At 36.2% G+C, this 21084-nt stretch overlaps 1 protein-coding gene across 2 annotated transcripts in view; it reads left to right on the top strand.

Annotated features, from left to right (window-relative positions):
• LOC150106615 (metabotropic glutamate receptor-like) overlaps window positions 1-21084 on the top strand; it is a 280429-nt gene that overhangs the window by 12183 nt on the left and 247162 nt on the right. Inside the window, exon 1 of one of the 2 annotated variants that reach the window (XM_090392576.1) lies at window positions 1320-1642. The exons of the other annotated variant lie outside the window; for it this stretch is intronic. The gene's annotated coding sequence lies outside the window, so the exon portion shown is untranslated. Of the gene's footprint in view, window positions 1-1319; window positions 1643-21084 lie in introns of those variants that run through there. 2 annotated transcript variants of the gene reach the window in all.

The raw sequence follows: 21084 nt of genomic DNA, 5'->3' as shown, positions 1-21084 counted from the left end.
CAAACCCGCACATCACCTCATTATTAAAACAGCTCTTCCTGTTATTTGGAAGTCAAATTTAAGGGCCTGGGTCACACTTGCCATGTTTGAAGATTGGTTCTTGAACTGTTTTATTCCTGCTGTTAAACGTTATTGTTCGGAATAGAAAACCCCCTTTAAAATTCTGCTTGTGAAACAGAATCAAATTCTGATTCTCCAGCACCATCCTCTCTAGCACTATCTCCATCATCATCTTCCGATTAATGTTAGCCTACCTTCTTGCCTCAGAAATGCCCCTTCCAGTAAGCCAGACATTCATGCAACCTTTAATATTCTTTTTTAAAATTTCTCCTGTCTCCTATCTAAACTTTTTTGTATGAGTTTGTTTTTATGTTCTGCTTGTTTCAACTTTGAATTAAAAGAAAGAACACAATAGTTTCTGTAACTTATTATTACAGCACAGGGGTGTTATTATTTTTATTACAGTGTATTATTATTGCCACATATGAACCATTATATTATGTTATTATTATTATTATTATTATTACCGAATATGGGCTGGGGTCCGAGTTACATACAAATCCGACTTAAAGACGTTCTCAGGAACGTATTTCGTTCGTAACCTGGGGACTGCCTGTATAATACACAAAAAATAATCGGACAACCTCGGCCAACAAGTGGCTAAAAATAACATCTCATAAGAAACGTTTCTATGGTGATCAAATAACCATGGAGACGTGAAATGTTATAATAATGAGAATGTACTGTTATCTAAATTCTCATCACCCTCGTTGGTTTACCAACTTGAAGTTCTTTATCGAGAATCTACTTTACCTTGACACTAATTCTTTCTCTTCAAGAGAGCGTGCTTTGAAAAGGAATTTGAAGAGGGAGAAACTATTAAGGAGAATCCAAAAAGTTGACTTTATAATTCTCTTCGAAATCCCTTGTGGAGAGGGGAAAGTTAAACAAAAACCCAACCGACTATGCAATATGGTAATTCAATGTTTTGATAGGAAAAACGTGTGTATCGTGACACACAAACACTCCATCCTCTCTATTTTTATGTTTTCACTCAGTCATGCCCTCACGGAAACTCACTGTCGAGGTCTTTGCTGCATTGTGAAGGAAATGGGTCATCGTTCCACAAGTTTCATTTCAACAGTTCTGTCCCTAATTATGATACTCTGAACATCATTTAATCAACCACAACTAACAGTATCTGCACTCCTCACCTTTCTGTAGGTAGTCACGTTCGCTGTGTTCATTGTAGCGTAGCTTGCGGAGAATCGGGCAGACGATTGCCCACTAGCAGAAGTTGTCGGGAACGCATTGCAAAAACTTGAAGTACTTCTGACGTCTGATTCTACGTTTCTCGTAATGGACTCTTGCCTTGCGCGCCACGTGATGCATGCTATTGTTCCAGTACGGCACGTGCAAAATTGACAAACACTTCGTTGTGCGATACTCTCGGAGAAACCATAGGGGAGCAGGTGTTCGCAAAATAAGTCACCATTATGTGCGTGTGGAACGACACTAGGGTACACAGAAATGACTGGTTATGAGTAATTTTGCTGAGCGTTGTCAGTATGCAGTGCACTTCGAAACTTTCGTTATGTCAGTGGGAAATAAGCTATTCTACAGAAAAGTTGGACAAATAAAGGTAATGTTTTATATACATTTTATCTTTATAAGTTAATATAGTGGCGAACAATAGTTACTATAGTGGCAGACGAAATTCGACATCATTAAAATTAGTGATAATAACAGCTAGACCATAGTTACTTTACCATGGTCTAGCTGTTATTATGGCTAATTTGTAAAGTAACCATAGTAACCCTGTTACCATGGTTACTTTACAGACTTGTTTATATCAGTATTTGTGCTAGTATTTTTTTTTTTTTTTTAAATCCTAATACAAGTTTTGAAGGGTTTCACAAAAGTATTGCATTTTAATTCCTGTGTGTTTTGTATCAGCTGTTGTAGATATTCTGACCTTATCATGATATCATTTTAAAGATTATTAACTAATTATTGAGAGAGAGCTAGTATAAAAGTAAATAATGTTTTTAAAGCCAAATGGTACGTGTGGGTGTGTACTTATTCTTATGAAAATGAACGCAGCAAATTTACGTATGGTGACGAAAACCTCATTATCCAACAGATTGCGTAATCCTTTTGTCATGAACTAAGTTTTTTTTTTTTTTTCATCCTGTTTAGTTGGCAGTGTGTGTGTTCAGTTCAATTGTTTAGAACCGAGAACGAGACATCTAAGATCATGAGGATTCCATCAGCGTTTTATGCCTATCCGTGCATTCTCAACTTCGGTTGCCTGTTCTGTAAGAAATAAATTGAAATCAGAATATTTATGATAATATTACAAATCTTATTTTCACTTAATGATTACAAATAAGAAAATATCACGGGTAAATATGATTTGTTACTATTTATACAAAGTTGGTCTTGGGGGACACATATTGCTTTTAGTGATTTATGTTACATCTTTACCTGCTTCGGTACCAGACTCATCCTTCGTTATTACGTGTGAAGGAAGTATCCAGGCTTGTGCAAAACGCTATTTCCTTTGCAGTTTTTCCTGGTAGTAACTGTTATAGATGTGATGCATCTCTAAAAGAAGGTCTCGTACCAGTGACATACATTGTCGTAGGTGTAGTCGTTAACAACGCGTGTATTGTCTTGAGAAATAGTAGTCTGACATCTTGAAAACAGGTATTGGATGAAATCAAATGTCCATAATTCTGACATCTTATAAGTATACTGCTCTGTAGTGTTGTAACTGGAACGTTCCATTTGTGTAGCTCTTTAGTTAGAGATATATTTAGGCACAAGATGACAATAGCCAGATTATATGTTTATGTACGTATGTGAAAACAATATACTACTGAATTTTTTTTTCTTTCTCTCTCTTTGATTACATTTGAAAGGTAAATACTTTTTGTGCTCTGTTCTAAAATACAAAAAACGCCATTCTGTTTCAGCATCGTGGCATTCGGACATCAAGACCGAAAATACGTTCTTTCACACACACTACTTACCATTAAATGTAACGGAAGTTAATAAGCCGTTGTAATATCCGTCATGTTTAGTGTGATTTACAAATTTCATCCGATTCTATCTTTTAATTTGCCTCATTTTTATAATCTAACCGAACCGGTGTCGTCAATCTGGGTGACCGAGTGGATAGCGTGTCAGTTCCTTCTTCCACCAGGTCATAATTTCGAATCCCATGAATGTTGATGTGGAGGATGAATTTCGCTGCTTTGTACGAAAAGCATGGCCAATAAAACGCCGAGCTTGAAAGGACAGGGAAATAGTTCTTACGTAAATTAACTCACGCATGAATATCAGTGCAATTAAAATAGATTCAAAGCAGATTTGTGAACTTCGTTACGTCTTTCCCCCTAAATCGCACTGCCAATTTAAAAAATAAAGGTGATTGAAAAAGTTCCATGTTTGGTCTGTAGAAAAGAGTTCCATTCCAAGGGATTATTTAACCCTTAGCATGTCCACGGGATACATCTGTAAGGTTATGTCAGGTGATTTATTTACGTTTACTTTTTATGCATCGAGTTGCATTGTTAAGCAGAATTGCCTTGATGACATGTCCTGGGCAACAGTGTATTCCCAGTTCTGTTCCTGGGGGACATGGTCACACAGTCTTTGAGTTACCAAATCGACTTGAACCTTGTTTGTGATGACTTCCCATTTCAGTTTTAGGTAGCTTAATCAGTCTCATTTTCCCGCTTCTTAGTATGATAAGGAGCTGAAATGATACCGATGTAGAAGCAACGAGGACGATGTAAAAAAAAAATGGAAATATGGTTTTTTTGGGGGGGGGGGATGAGAGTCTGATAGCTGACCGCCAGTTTCAATGAAAGATTTATTTAAAGCTCAAGTTTCCAAGTAATGTTCGTGTTGATCTAAGAATGAAATAATTGATAAGCGACCATTACGTGGATATTTTGAACGAAACTGAATATATAACGTATGGAATACCTTTCACAACTATTATTAAGAGCTTGTTGCCTCTGTATACAACTTTGTATTCAGGTTTTACAACTGTATACAACTTTGTATGCAGTTGTAAACCAGTCTTACATTGTAAATATCTTAAGTAGGTTAAGGACTACATAATTCGGAAAAATCCTGTTATTTAAAAACCAAACGATGAAGATCTGGAGGTCTTTATAATGGCTAATGAAATCTTTCACCTAAAGACGTTCGCAAACATTTATGCTCATAGTGGGGGAATCGAATCCACAACAACCTGCTGGGTAGAGCGGACTCGCTAGCCATTCAGACCACCACGCCGGCAATTATTATTATTTTTTTTTTTAAATCAGTCTCCAATAAGCAGTTGAAAATGACGAACGTTCGATGGCCAGAGGAGGCGTGGAACATTTTCTAAGCATTTTCAACTGACACTGAGTTAGTCCGTTTCAGAAAGAGACAGAAGAAATGTCTCTTTTATGATAAAAGACCCTGCAAACAGGGCCGCGCTTACAGTTTCCCAAGTCTGGCGGGGCCCGAGGCTCTAGAGTGCTACTGGTTCCCCCCTCCACATTGTTTGGGACCTTAAATTAACCCTAATTTTTCAGGGGAGCCCCAGCTAGAGCCTCGTGAGCCTGTGCATAAGTACGGCCCTGTCTACGAATACATACAGTTGCCAGATATAATGCACTCGCCTTAGTTATAGTGGAGTGTGCTTAATCAGTAGAATCTCTGGATAATCGTTCATTATTGTGTATTATATTTACAAGTTCATTTTTTTGGGGGGGATAGAGTTTCTATTTTACTGCAGGGATACCATCTACATACTAATCTGCATCAAAAATTACTTGCTCAGACTAATTCAAAAATATTGGAATTTAAAAATTGAGATTGATCGATAGCGTTTTGATCCCAAATGTAAAATTTCTTGTGACCTTAATTGAGGGACTGTTCGTCATTCATCTTTCTGACAAACACAACTGAAACTACGATCGGTATCTCTAACACCAATTTACCGCAGAAGTTATTGCATCATTAAATATGGTCAGTCAGATATGCTGAAATAACGTCCATAATTGCATGGAAAATATCAAAGCAAGTCTGATAAGCGAATTGGACTGTGCGATATACTTCCTATAGGGAAGAAAAATCAATTCCTTTCTCTCTTTTTAATAAAATAAAATGATTTTTTTCTTAAAAAAAAATATGATCACAAAGGAATAAAACAGGCCTATCAAAATAGCCCATTTTTTGTTCGCACCGGCAAGTAAGATCGTGCCAGTATGGTCGGTGGGTGCGAGCTCACCCACTTAAAACTTATATACTTTTTAACCGTTATAGCGTTCTTTGCATTCACTCGTCCCTATCATTTTTTCAACCTCTCGTTAGCTAGTTTTATAGATAAAACGCAGTCTAAGTGTTCAAAGCTGATATAACAGTCATTACAGCTATGGGCTTTCCCTTGTAAACAACTATTCCACCATTAACACATAATAGATATTGACTGCAATCAGATCGTGCCGGATATTCTACATTATCCTCAAACCAAAACTAAATAAAAGATCGCTTATCGCAAAGAGAAAAAAAGATTGTCCACCCGGATAAATCAGCGACATAATTAGGAAAAACTGATTACACAGTAAGCCCATATCAAACAAAATTTCCCGGCAGCTGGAAAATCAAAAAGTCATGACGTAAAGCATATATCACGTGACATTAAGTAACATGCATGCACAGTTGTCGGTTGTAGTTTGTGGTGCACGCCATTTTTGGAACAGGAAATTCGAACAATGGACTTCATGTGAATTACAGTAGCAACCGTTGGATGACAAATTTATGAACGGCGCATGCCCACAGATAATGCAAAAATACGAAAGGATATTTTCCCCCCCTCAAACATTCAAATGAGCTTTCAGTATATAAATACATAAACGTAGCAGTGTGTGAGTTGCCACCCAACAATCTCCAATAACATCTACGAAGTACTTCTGTTTTTAACAAATGTAGAAATGCTTTCATTGCATGTAGAAAAAGATTTTTTTTTTCTTTTTTTGCTGACACCAAGTTACTCGTTCAAGAATTTCTACAAATTATAAACCTGTCATCGCTCATATTCTAGCAATGTTGTTATCTGTAACGTTTACAACAATAACTTCGCGATTCAAGTTACTTAGATTCGTTTGGATCATTATTTGGATCAAATATAAAAATAAATTAAACCGAGTATATAAGGTTCTTATATGATCTCAATATAATCTCAAATATATTACTTTTTTCTTTAACTGATTAGATCTAAAATATAGATCTAATGTGGGATTTAATGACTATCTGGTAATTCACGATTGAAATTAAGAAAATTGAATTGCCGATTTCTACAGTTGCTTTCGTTTGGAAGGACTTGGTTAGAGAAGGTCAAAGACTATTTAAATGAACGTGAATTGGCTAACATTGTACGGACATGGCGAAATTTTCTCTCCAAAAACTCGGATTTTTCATCCACCTGACAGATAAGCCAAACAGCAAATACACGCAATATATTTTAATTTTAATGTTTAAATTATTCTAATATATGTGTGTGTGTGTGTGTGTGTGTGTGTGTGTGTGTGTGTGTGTGTGTGTGTGTGTGTGTGTGTGTGTGTGTGTGTGTGTGTGTGTGTTACGGTTAAAGTGATAAATCCGGTTATTATTAATAATTATCGGTTAAAGTGAATAATTCGTAGAGGAGGCTGGTAAATGTAATAAAAACATGTTTATAGGTTTTATATATAGGTTTTCATTCTCAATAGAAATTATAACAACTTAGGTTAGGTTAGGTTAGTTTATAATGAAAAAAGTAAGGAAAGTACTTCTTTTGCACTCAATGAAATCAGAAATCATTATAAACTAACCTAACCTGGATGTCGCATGTCGAACCAGAGTGTAGTCGTAGTTTGTCGTGGGCAGATTAATGGGGATGAAAAATAAACGTTGTTGGGGCTAAGCTTATTGATTGCGGGCAGATAAATGGGAATTAACAAATAAAAGTTGTTGTGGGCAGATGAATGGGGATAATAGATGCACGTTGTTGCCTTACCTCTTTCCTCATCAATGGAGAAAAAACACTGATGAGTTCCTCTCTGATTTATCTATTATCCCCATTCATCTGCCCACAACAAATTTTATTTGTTATTCCCATTTATCTGCCCACAATCATTAAGCTCGGCCCACAACAAGGTTTATCTTTCATCCCCATTAATCTGCCCACGACAAACTACGACTACACTCTGGTTCGACATGCGACATCCAGGTTAGGTTAGTTTATAATGATTTCTGATTTCATTGAGTGCAAAAGAAGTACTTTCCTTACTTTTGGCATTATAAACTAACCTAACCAATAAAGGTTAGGTTAGTTTAGGTTAAGTTAGTTTATAATGATTTCAAACCGATAAAGGTTAGGTTAGTTTATGATTTTTGATTTCATTGAGTGCAAAAGAAGTACTTTTCTTACTTTTTTCATTATAAACTAACCTAACCTAAGTTGTTATAATTTTTATTGAGAATAAAAACTTATATATAAAACCTATAAACATATTTTTATTACATTTACCAGACTCCTCTAGGAATTATTTACATTAACCGGTTAAAGTGATTAATTCTAATTAATCACTTTAACCGGTAATTATTAATAATAACCGGATTTATCACTTTAACCGTAACACACACACACACACACACACACACACACACACACACACACACACACACACACACACACACACACACACATATATAAGCTAATAGATATACGTGATTGTCTGTGGAAATACTAGTGGTGGTGGTGGTCGGCGGTAGATGTGGTCAGTTGGTGGATTGAGTGGTATAGAAATTGTTGTAGAGTAGGTACCCTCCCTCGATGAGTCTTTGGACTCCCTGGAGGTGTTAAATAATGATAATAATAATAATAATATGCTCCTCCAGGGAGTCGAGATTTCAGTGAAGGTGGGCCTTCTCCAGAAACATCCGTATTTTCTCTCTTTGGAAACGTTCGCTGATGATGTCAAGTTCCTTTCTAATATTTTCATTTTTAAGATGATTTTGTCACTGCCATCTGTTCAGGCCCCTAATTTTTCTAAGAATTCTCATATCTGTCGTCTCTAAACTTTGCTGATGTGCTTATTTCTAACCCAACTCTCAGATCTATAACTTGAAACTGGTTTGAGTATTGTCTTGTACACTGTTAATTTTGTTTTATGGCTATTTTGTTTCATGTTCCATATGATTTTTTTTTTCAAGTGGCTCCGACCACACCAGCTTTGCTTATTCTGTCTATTTTCAAATTAATTTGCCACCTTCACTAAAACCTGTTTCTAAATAGCTGAAATGTTTTCCCTTTTCGATATGACCTTTATTAAGAATGAAGCTGAAGTTTTCTATTCTCCTGCTATTTTCATTATTTTGGTCTTTTTATTGCTGTTGTTCATGAGAAATTTGTATGCCTTTTCAAGATCAACAAAACTTAAATATCTTGACAGATTCTTATCACATTCCCACGATTTCCTCCATTTGTCTTAAAGTGAAAATTTCATCTTGTCAGCCACTATATGATCTAAGCCGAGTTTGATCATCGCCAAGTTTCTCTTCCACAATCTTCTCAACCTCTTTCCAAGTATATTTGCATAAATCTTACCTGGAACACTAAGTAAAGAAATACCTTTTGTAATTCTCACATTCAGCTTGATTCCCTTTTTCATAGATGGGTACTATGAGATCTCTGCTCCAATCATTGGGAATTCGACCTTCTGACCAGGCACTCTGAATTATGCAATGTGTTTAGCTACCGCAAAACTTTTATACCTTCATACTTAATTAGCATTTCTGGTCGAATATCATCTACTCCAGATGCCTTTCCACATTTCAAGTGGAAATGTGAAAAGGCAGCTGGAGTTTTGATGGCTTTTTCTACCTCAAGTATTGATATGTACTCTTTGCATTTCTCTTGAAAATAGTGCAGTTCTGTCACTGCCTGGTTCGTTTAACAGTTCTTTCAAAGTAATTACTCCATACATCTAGGATATCCTTATCTTCAGTTTTCGTGTTACCTTCATCATCTTTGATTCCTTTTACAGCACTCTTTCCTCCATTTCGAAGCTTCTTTAATAGCTTCAAGAGCATTTTGCTACCTTTTCTGATATTTATCTTCTGCATATTTACCAAACTCTTCCGACGACTTTTGTGAGCTATTTTTCCACATAGCTCAGCTCTCTTACATTTTCTCTGTATTTTTTTTTAGAACGGAAAGAAAAATGTAAGAGAGTATACTTTCTTCTTCTTTTCAGGATTGCTTCTTGAACTATGTGCGTTTTCATCATGGTGTTCTTATTTTTATATTTTTGCAGACAACTCCTCCTCACATTCTATTATCCTTGCCCTTTTCTCCAACTTTTTCCAAAATGTTTTATATGCCTAGTGGGATTCATTTCCTACTCTGCAAATTAGATCACCAACAAGGATGACTTTTTTCCATTTTCTTTATATCAGCTGTCAAGGGCCCTAAAAAACCTAGTAGTAATTGTAGTAATTCGGATAATCAGTAAATCTGTTGTTGCCCGCAATGAAGAACATGTCTTTTTTTTTTTTTTTAAAAAAATAACGAAACCTGTGGTGGGATCATAATTAAAAGAAACACACATATTAACCACAGTGAAAATTAATTAATTGTAAATATTTCATCCTAAGTATCTTAGTACATCATCAGTACAGTAGTTTAAAACAATAATAGGAATAACATACAGTTAGGGCGCATGATTACAATAGAATCTCATTAAACGTGAGTAACGTGTTACAAAAAAAAAAAAAAAAAAAAAAAATTAGTAATTATTTAACACAATTTTGTATGACAATTTCCCATACTTTAGGAATAGTAAGAACGTCGTTGCGGTTTAAGTTTGGTCTGTGTAGTAGGGCTTCAGAACTTTCTTTGTATAAACGTTCATGTTTATATAAAGATCTATGTAAAAGTTTAGACTTTTCCCGATGGATCCTATGGCTTGGATTTTCAATTCCGTGTTGAGAGAGGCCAGATTTCTGCGGTTTAAAAAGACGAATGTGGTCTTGATGTTCCGAGATGCGTTTCTGAACAGACCTACCTGTCTGTCCAAAGTAAGACAATTTGTATGAGCATGGAATTTCATAAACACCAGGCAACATCAAAGGTGAGAGTTTGTCCTTAGGAGAAGGTAACAAGTTATAGATTTGGTTGATAGGTTTGTAAGTAGTGGCAAAATTGTATTTCTTCATAATTTTAGAAAGATGTTCGGAAATGCCTTTGACGTAAGGTATGGGAATCCTATGGACTTCTTCCTGTCTGGTTTGATGTGTGGAGAAGTGACCGATGATTTTTTTTGAGTTATTTTCGGATTATATCCATTTAGGAAGCTGTATTTTTGATTACTTCTAATTCCTGGTTTAAAGATTCTTCAGAGGAGCAGAATTTGTGTGCTCTGGAAACTAGTGATTTAATGATGCCAGATATATTCAATATCATGAACTTGAGGAATGTGGATTAGACGAACATGACATCTCTACTAAGCACAGTGTCCCTCGGAAGAAAACTAAGCTCTTACAGAAGAGCAGATTCAAATGGAATGTTTGTACAATGAGTATCATAAATAAATATATAATCACATACTGCATTTTTCATTATTATATTTTGACATATTAAGTCATGCCGTATTGGAATATAAGATAAGAGTCTGTTGCAGATTCGTAAAGCACATGGTTCAGTAGATTTAGAAAATCACTCATTTTTCCAAATTTTGTGCACTCGACAATGAAAACGGAAATAGCGATGAAATGCGCAAAATTCATAAATATAAGAAATGTTATGTCTATCCCATGATATGCAGATATGAAAAGAATGGTGATAATAGAAGACACGGACAATATGACCATTTTATAGATTCTTTCCCCTGTGTAAGTAAAGTTAGTGAAAAAAAAGAGGTGGGGTGAAAATAAATAAAAAAACAAATGCAACAGATTTGTTAATTACACCTGAATGAGTAGAGAATCCCTTTCTTTAGTAGACCAGAAGCGGAGTGTGACAGTCTCTTCACGCATCCAGTAATCTCTAATTTTCAGCTTCCTTTGTACGAGCGTAAATCCGTTAAATAGGTCGCTATGAGAGTGTCAACAGTGTTACTCTGTATCCATGGAAGCTAATTATAGAATACAATGGCAAAAGTAAGCTGATGATAGCAATGTTCAAAGGAGGGAGTGGATAGCAAGCTGCACGTGAATAGTCCAGCAATTAGTAGGAAGTTTCCAATTACTTTTATTAGAAAAGTCAATCAGTCATGTAGTACTTCCGTTTGACAGGGGGGAGGAAGCAAAGCTCCTCAGCTACAGTACTGGCAGTTTCCTATATCGTACTTTATGCAATTATGACGCGAAAATAAATCGACAAAGTGTAGCAGGATGAGACAGTAAAGGATAGATCTGATTTGCGAGCTTTGAGGACCAGTTTTGAGGAGTCATCAGACTCCTACAAGCTTCGTTTTTTTTTATTTATTTTTTATTTTTTTTTTCAAATCAAAAGCATATTTTCAAGGTTAAGGGATTGATGTCATGTTGTAAATCCTGGGTTCGAATGCCATCCAAGGTGTAAAGAATCCCTTTAAACTAAATGCCAGGTACAGTACTTGAGGTGCCAGCCCAGATGAATGACAGTATGCTTCTCATGCAATGAACAGACATTAATACACTTGAGAAATCGATTAGTGGGGGTGTGAAGCGGCCTCCCACGACGAGTCCTGTTATTCCATGAAGGTGTCATAATGGTTTCACTTAATCAGTAATGACACTTGTGCACTTAATTGCATTTAAGAAAGCGTACCCAGATAACGAATGGATTTGTTTTACATTTACGTAATTCCTAAATCACACACCACCACCACGTACACTTTCGCCATTTAAAAGTATACCCATTTGTGGAAAGGAAAAGACTGTGGCAGCAAGAGATCGAAACCATGGACAGTAATCATGTGTGTGTGTCATCATATCATATGTTTATCTTGCGACTCAGGTGTTCGTCGGTGTGCCGATGCGATGATGCAAGTCAATGTCAAACTCCGCTGCCTGTGCGGAACCGTTGACGTCGAATAGAAAAGTCGAAAGTCGGTATTGGAGAGAATGTTGAACTCGTCACATGCAACCTCCTTGCAGCTATAATTGGCAAAGTCTTTTTTCTTTCTTGTTTTTTTTTTTCTTTTCCTCTACAGCAAATGGCTGTATGATTACAAATTAATCATTCAAGGATCCTGGTTGTAAATACTGCATTCAATATCCTTTTGGTGAAATAACTTATCTTCTTTCATTATTAAGTTTATTTTTCGAAATTATGTGACGTCAGGATTATAAGTAACATTTTTGATGAGCTCATAACACGGCACGGTTGGAATAAATTTGTTGCTATGGAAGCGAATGTCGTCTGCATTTATTGGTAAGTGTGTGTTTCAAATGAAGTTTCCACATATGCTGATTAATTATGAGGTCAATTAAGGCGGCGCCTTGGAATGTGTCTTGGAACTGCATTTTTGGTTTCTCTGGCTGATGGAATCCAGTATTTTACTAAACGATATTAAACCATATAATTGAATTTAATTTTGCTAATTTACAAAGTATGTTGCGTTTTTCTCTTCGGGATTATTATCAAGTACTAAAAAGCTGGAAATCTCGATCAGGTAAAGAGTTCTGAATGCATTTTTGTGCCGTCAATAACATATAGTAGAAATAAGATATCTTGACTGAATCAAGAACAAAAATAAAAATAAATAAATAAATAAAATAAATAAAACAATAATTAAAAATGAGATAAAATCCCTAAAAGAGCCTCCGTAGCTCAGTCGGTATAGACCAGTGTTTCTCAACGTGGGGCGTACGCCCCACAGGGGGGGAAATTTGAATATTTTGGGGAGCAATTAGAAAATGTACATGCACATATTTATAATATTTATATTATATTTTTTCAGAACTTGGCTGACTATTATGCTAGAGGGGGCATCAAAATCTTTGAGACGTTGAGGTGGAGCGTGATCCAAAAAATGTTGAGATACACTGGTATAGACGAAGCTCTTTGCTGGGAAAGACGTGGGTTCGATTCCCGTCAGTGACGTGAGGAACCTTTATCTGGTTCGACGAAAGAGAAGTTAGCCGGTCTCATATGCAGGTAGGGTTTTTTTCCCACCCGTTCGGGTTTTCGTCCCCCAGAACAAGCAAATGGGCCCCGTGAACACACGCATCTACAGACATAGGACACACCGGGAGGCATAGGACTAACCATCTTATCCTCAGCGATCACGGTTTCAAATCGTAATAGGACATGCCTAATATACGTATGAGGAGGAGGATGAAATCCCTAAATAAATAAAAAGTAAAATTCCAAGTGAAATACACAACGCATTTTATAATTTTAAAACTGGTGCAATTTGGCACACTAGCTTCAAAAAAATTGTAATTATTAGATGATAAACTTTTTCCAGCTAGTGTGCCAAATTCACAAAAATATAAAGAACGCTTTACTTAAGCCGAATTGTAGAAAGCTTTTTTTTTTCAATATATCAATAAAGTTCGGTGGTTAATATTTTCACCAAAAATAAATATCTAATTAGGTTCAGTTGTGTTGCGGGGAATTCGCATGAACATTATTTTGGACTGTGGTACCTGTGTATTAGATGTTAGCGCATTGCTTCTATGTCCTGTTTGGTTTGCTGTTTTTTTTATTTTACGATATCTGATTCCTGCCTGACGAGGCATTCTGCTTGTCGCACATTAGTGCTGAAGCTGATTTTGTTTATGTACTGCAATGCGAAACGAAAGTCTTCTCTTAAGGTGCAAGAACCAAACATTACTATGCGTGAGACTGTTTTTTTTTTTTTGGGGGGGGGGGGGGTTAGTAAAATAGTTTCTTTGAAAATACGTTAACATTTTCGTTAGCAACAGTACACGATTTATGTTTTCATGTGTCTTTCAATAGCATGCGAGAACACGAAAGAAAAAATAAATCAGAAGTTTTATTTTTCATTTTATGTTTTACATCTACTGTCTGTTAATGCCATAGGCAACAATAAGTCGGATTTCATGGCTTTAAGACCTTCGAACTCTTTATTACATCTTATATGTCTGTAGGATGCAATTTTGATTGCAAGTTAAGTTTGTATATAAAATTTGATTCACAATCAAAAGTCTCATGATACTACTTTCTGCAGAAGAAAGACATGATGGGTTCAAGTCTGGTCACCGACCAGAGAACATATTCTCGGCCTTTTTTCTGCTGATTCACGGGAAGTCAGTCGATTTTGGGCTTAGGCAAGTAAAATTTTTGTTCCAGAAGAACTCGGGATTTTAATCAGCAAACTCAACAAAATTGAACTTAACACACACACACACACACACACACACACACACACACACACACACACACACACACACACACACACACACACACACACACACACACACACACACACACACACACACACACACACACACAAAGAGAGAGGGTGGGAGAGGAATATAGTTAGGAACGTAATAGAAAAGCACACAAATTCGCATTAGCGATGGAGAGAGAGAGAGAGGTGCAGACCTCCGCCTACCGATTTCAGGGAAGTTAAGATTAAAAAGAATGCCGCCTGCTACGTAGAGAAATGAAAATGTATCACAGGATTTTTTTTGTTAATTTTAATGAAGGTTATGTATTTTATTTATCTGTTGTTTTGCATATCATAGCTCAAACTTAATTGAAGTTCTCTGAGAAGGATAATTGAATACGGACTACTCAAACTTTCGTTCTTTATTTTCTGCGAAAAACAAATAACTTCAGACTTCAGTTTATATATATATATATATATATATATATATATATATATATATATATATATATATATATATATATATATATATATATATATATAGAGAGAGAGAGAGAGAGAGAGAGAGAGAGAGAGCCTTAATATAACTTACAATATCTTTCAAATAAAGAGAAACCAGAGAAATAATTTTAATATTACCCTGTCTTATTCAATCTCGCTTGGTCGGATTATGTGTGATATATTCCGACCAAGCTTTAGTACTGATTCAAAGTTCTTGGATGGAAAGTAGCAACTCAAAGCCATTATGAGATTTGAATAAAAGTTTTCGTTTGATGCACGTGATCTTCCAGTGAAATTCATTGATCTAATTTTTAAGCCTTTGGCATTAATATAGCTATGTTTTACATATAATCTAAGATGTGTCTTCAATACATACAAAGGTTCTTCAATTCACGTTCTATACGCAGAAACAGGCAATTTTCCATTTCCAGTTCATCCCCAGATTTCCAGAATCAGTTTTTCTATAGTCATCATCGCCTACCTTTCTTTGAAACGTATCCTCAGAATATCGTAATCTGCGTATTTTTCAAATATAATGTTAATGAAGTTTTCCTTTTTCATCTTTTAATCCATTCACACAGTACTAAAACAACTCCAACAACAATAAACATGTAGTCCACGTCTATATAGACTACACGAAATGAGTTACATGAAGGAAAAATGGTTGGACTGGTCAGTGCAAATCAGTTTATAGTAATTCTTCAAATCATTATTTCCTTAATTAATATGCTGTTTCAAAATGTGTTGTTGTTATTGTCATTGTCTCATCATGATCTAGCTCTAAATAGCTAAACAGAATTTAAAACATAATGATGATATCTTGTTTTAAATAAAAGCGAATCAAAAATGATCAAGCCTACAGACAGTAATGCAGATGAAGTTCACGACTTCATATGAAGTTGTGAACAAATGGGAAGGCGTCATTCTTGTCCTTAATGTGTATTGAAAAGGATGGAGTGATTTAGCGAGAAACATCTTTCAAAGGTCTTCCTGATAAATGCAGACCCTTCTAGAAATCAACTGTTTTGCTGATTACGTATACAAGTGTTTTCTTTCTTCTTCCTCTTCTTCTTTTTTTTTTCAGGTTAGAAATTAAAGAATCCTTCGAATAAAAACTGCATCAAATGGGAAGACCGTGTCCCGACACGGTGACCTCTCAAGAAATGGCGGACAGTCACGGCTGAACAAATTAGGAAATAAGGCTCTTTGTGTGAAGCTTGTTAGGTTTATGAGATATCATAAGGAGGTTCTTTGAAAGAACAGCATCCCACTGTGGCGACTTTTTTTCCCCTTCGCTAATAAGAGCCTTCTAGCTCAAGGTGAACAGAAGGTTATTACAAATATTTCAAAAACACAAAGGCTTCTAAATAGGACACAGTGCCACCTCAAAGGAAAATCTTCCCTCCTCATCATCGAAAAACATTTTCTATTATGTGTCATTCATTGCACCTGACTAAAAAAAAAAAAAAAAAAAAGTCGTCTTGGGTGGACACGCTAATTCAATACACCAAGAAATTAGGTAGTAAGTAATTACTAGAGGTTGCAATTAATGCAACCTTAAACAAACAAGCTGGACAGAATCCTTTGCCCTGAAACCATATAGTTCAATCACAGTTGTTTCGCTGTTGTGTATGTGTGTGTGTGTGTGTGTCTGCGCGCGGGGGGGGGGGATTACGTTTTACTTCTTGATAATTACTGATGCTATGTTAAATGAAATAATGAAAATGTTTACATTCGCGAAGTGCGTTTTGCTCAAACGTATTCTCTTCAAAGACAAGATATTACAAAACAACGTATTTCATTCTCATGAAACTTTTCAAATACGGCTTGAGAATCGGAGTCGACATTTAAGAGCTAAGAACATTACCGATAATGTACTGGAAAAAAATATTATCATAAAATTTTCGCTGATAAGTAGCATTCTCAGTATAAACGAAATGGAACAGAATCATACGCACGCATAATAGAAAACTTCAACAGTCTGACACTAATGTTTTAGCAAAGCAATAACGTTCTGTTAATTACTGCAGTCAAAGAAAAAAAAAGTATCAGTCATATTTTTTCTACCGAGATTAATGCAGTCTATTCTAGTACAGTTTAGTTTATAAATAAAGAAAAATATTTGATTACTCTTCTGATTCTTCTCCAAGTTTTCCATCATTCCGGAATAAAAAAAGGAAAAAAAAAAACACATTGGAGTACAGCTATCCATAGTTTTGCCATCATTTGATTCGTCATACGCACGTTCATTATCCACTGAGGCCTTATTACATCAGGAACTGCCACACATTGAATCTACATTCTTAGCTAAGGTTTCAAAGAGTCCTTTACTAACAGAGTAGTTAGTAGTTACAGAGAAGATAACCGCATCTTAATCCCTTATATGAAAATTTCCTCGTTTCATTCGCCAGCCATTGAAAAGATTCCCCCCCACCCCCCTACTACACTCACTTGGACTTTCAAGACGTCCGTCAGGTTCCTTGCTCTTGTGGTATCTTATTTTGGTGAATCCGGAAGATTCGCCACTGTTGCGAAGAACATAAAATTATATCAGGTATCATAAACTGAACAGTCTCGTTTAGCGGAACATGATATCCGCTCTGAAACACAAGACTTCTTTGGAAGAAAACTAGCCCTGCACAACAGCAAATTTCTGATGGTAAAACTTTACAAAGTAAGTTGTGAGGCATTATTAAATCTCCCTGATCTCAACAAATCCAATATCCGATGGCTTGCGTTTAACATTGTTATGAGAAATATTGCTCCTTGATTTTGCATTAGTATTCAAGCTACATTAATATTCAACTACATTAGTAGTTGAATACTAATGTAGCTTGAATATATTAGTATTCAAGCATAAATACTAATGTAGTTCATATACAACAATCCAACACCAAATATTCTAGAGCAGCATTTCTCAACTTTCTAAGCCCAACCAGTAAAATTCCTAAAACCATTCTACGGACCAATTCTAACAATTCTAAGTTATGCAATTTCTTTTTAAATGTATGTGCGGATTACCAACATTTACATATACATTTACAACATATACATTTTACATATACAATATGGAAATATAATTAAGTTGGAAGTAAACGATCAAAAGTGTATAATCACTGAACAAAGTTTTTAATTTTTATTAAACAAATAAAGGTACTGGCTGGCATGGGCAAGCGGGTTTTTTCTCCTGGGAACTTGGGTTTTTCGTCCCATAAACTCAAGAAAATCGATCGTAGAACCCACATTATTTCAGACATTAAAAAATTACGAGTGTTAGAGTTAGGGACCACGAGATGGCGGCACTTTTTAATCCATCTCTCTTCATTGCATGCCACTTAATTAGTGATAGCCTTGGGCCAGCTATCTCTGATTGGGTACCAGTGGAGATTGAACTGCCCACTCAGTCTCCACAAGTTAGATAGGGCTAAATGGCCTCGCCTGCTGCCTATATGCGGGAATAAAAAGGCGTTAGTTGATTTTTTTAAACAAATAAAGGTATCAGTTTAAGATTTGCTGTGGACAAATGAATGAGTATATCAGCGCCGCCCCATCTCCCATTCATCTGCCCACAGCAACGTTTATATTTTATATGTTGTCCCCATTCATCTACTTATACCCATTCATCAAGCTCATCCCACAACATTTTTAGTGGCTTTGGTACCATGGGTAAATGAATGGGGAATATCAGCGCTGTCCTGCTGATACCGTCATTCATCTGCCAACAACGACATTTATCTTTAATCCCCATTCATCTACCCACAGCAACTTTTATATTTTATATGTTAATAACCCCATTCAATTGCCCATACTCATAAAGCTAGCCCCACAATAATTTTTATCTTTATGCACTCTCTAATTCGACCTGCGCCATGTAGACTGTTCCATTCGCTGAGTGCGTTGTGAGATGAGGGAAATCTGTTGTTCTTATCTTACTTCATTCATCATAATACTGAATACGAACTTGACACCATGGATTCAGCCATGGATGACATCCCTTGTCCTGTCCAAATCAGAACATCCCAAATCCATTAATGCCCCCCCCCCACACACACACTTCCGGCCGATACGAATCATTATATCCCTGAGGAGTTTTCCATGACTAGCAAAAAAATTTCAGGCATCCTGTTATGTGAGGTCATTCCCGATATCTATACACAGTCCAACCCACGATGTCAGTTGCAAAGTGCCATCCACGTGACCAGGCGCATTATCCTGCCAGCGACCGTATGCCATACATACCATACGGATTTGATTTGTACTAATCGTGTTATGATGATGGTTTTAATTATATCCATCCTGTTTTATCCAGAGGCACAACCGTGGTCATCGTAAATCTGACAAATTCATTAATCGTGTGGTGGTTTTATTTATATCCGTCCTGTGTATATTCGTTACGTTGTGATGTGTGTTTCCGTAAAATCCATGACCGTATGGATGTTGTTGTCTGCATGCGAAGGATTCGGTGTGCTCGGCCGCATATTCCCGCAAGCAACCATACGAGATACGGAACTTCGCTGAACGGGACGCGAGCAGCTGTCCTCCTCGCCAGAAGAGCTGAGCCTCACCGTGACGTCACTTTATGTAACTGTCATTTTATCCCCGATTTTGTCCGATTTTGGAAATGGGTTAATTCCAAAACCAGTAACGAGAATAATCTGAAACTGTAGTCCAAATAAATAATATGATATAATTATGTTACTACTTACTTTTAATGGTTGAGTTTCTCGGCCTTTGCAGAGCTGCTGGATAGCTGGCTCAATATTGGTCAACTTCAGTCGAAGATCGGCACTCACACTAAGACAATTTCTGTATTTTGTTTTTATTTGAAGGAGCGATGAAAATCCTTTCTCACAAAGATAGGTTGTAGAAAACTGCATGACGATTTTTCAGTGCTTCTTCAGATAATTCGGGAAATTCACTTCTCACTGAAGGCGAGATCCAAAATCGAGCCAAACCAAGATCACGGAATTACATTTTAAGCCCACTGCCACTTGAAAGCTCAATTAACTGTTCTTTTTTCGATAACGAAAGGTCGGTCTCGTGACTGCAAACCTGAAATGAATCGTGACTCCCAGAGAAATTTCTTATAAAAGTTATTCGGAAAATATGTTTCAAAATTCCGTTTCAGAGTTTTGAGGTGGTTACAAACCCTTTCCAGAAACTCAAGAGATTCAACAAAAGGATCATTTTCCACTAAAAAGGATTCCAATGTTGGAAAAGATGCAAATGATCTGTTTTTTTACATAACTAATGCACAACACCAGTTGTTGTTTTTTTCTTTCGAATGCCTTTATTTTATTGCAGGCATCAAGAACAGTTAAAGAATTTCCCTGAAGAGAAAGATTTAGTTCATTGAATTTCGAAAAAAATGTCTGAAAGATAGGATAGTGTTGATAACCATGCTTTGTCAACAAGGAGTGATGCAAAATTACAATTACGTTCATTTAGAAAACAAAACTTCGTGCTTTAATTGAAATAAGCTTTTTACTTTGCTCCTGGAAGTCCAGCGAATTTCAGAATGGAGCAAAAGTTGTATATATTCACTGTCCATTTCATCGCACAATACTGAAAATAACCTGTTATTTAGCGATCGAGTCTTAATAAAATCAACTAACTTTACAGCGTTGTATAGCACAGTTTTAAATTCTGGTGGCATTCCTTTGGAGGACAACCTTTCTCTATGCATGAAACAATATACTCGATTCATATCCGGAGCCACTTCCTTGACCATAAAAACAATGCCCAATTATGCCTGCTTGTAAGGGTGCGAGCGCCATCCGAACAGAAGCCCATGCATTTTCCCCACTGGATCCCTTTGTGCATTATGTAATTATTGAGAGTGCGAAATATTTCTTCTTCAATTGTTCGGGACGACAAAGTTCTACTAAACAGAATGTTGTCATGAATGTTGTTATCATGCAAATATCTTACATAGCATATTAGCTGCGCATCATCTGTAACATCAGTAGTCTCGTCTATTTGTAACGCATAATAAGGGCTCTTCTTAATTCTTTCGATTAACTGAGATTCTACATCACCTGCCATATCATTAATTTTGCGACCTACAGTATCATTGAAAGAGATGAAACATCTTTTAGTAACTTGTTGCCAAACATAGCTTTTACCATATCTTTTATAGCTGGAAGTAGTAAATTTTCCCCGATAGAATGAGGTTTCCCTGTTTTCGCTA

The sequence above is a fragment of the Typopeltis vanoorti genome, chromosome 5 (assembly GCF_054136105.1).
Source record: "Typopeltis vanoorti isolate ZY-2024b chromosome 5, IOZ_Tvanoo_1.0, whole genome shotgun sequence".
Classification (NCBI taxonomy): Eukaryota; Metazoa; Arthropoda; class Arachnida; order Uropygi; family Thelyphonidae; genus Typopeltis; species Typopeltis vanoorti.
The sequence above is the reverse complement of the archived record's forward strand: the minus strand, read 5'-3'. Positions and strand labels throughout refer to the sequence as shown.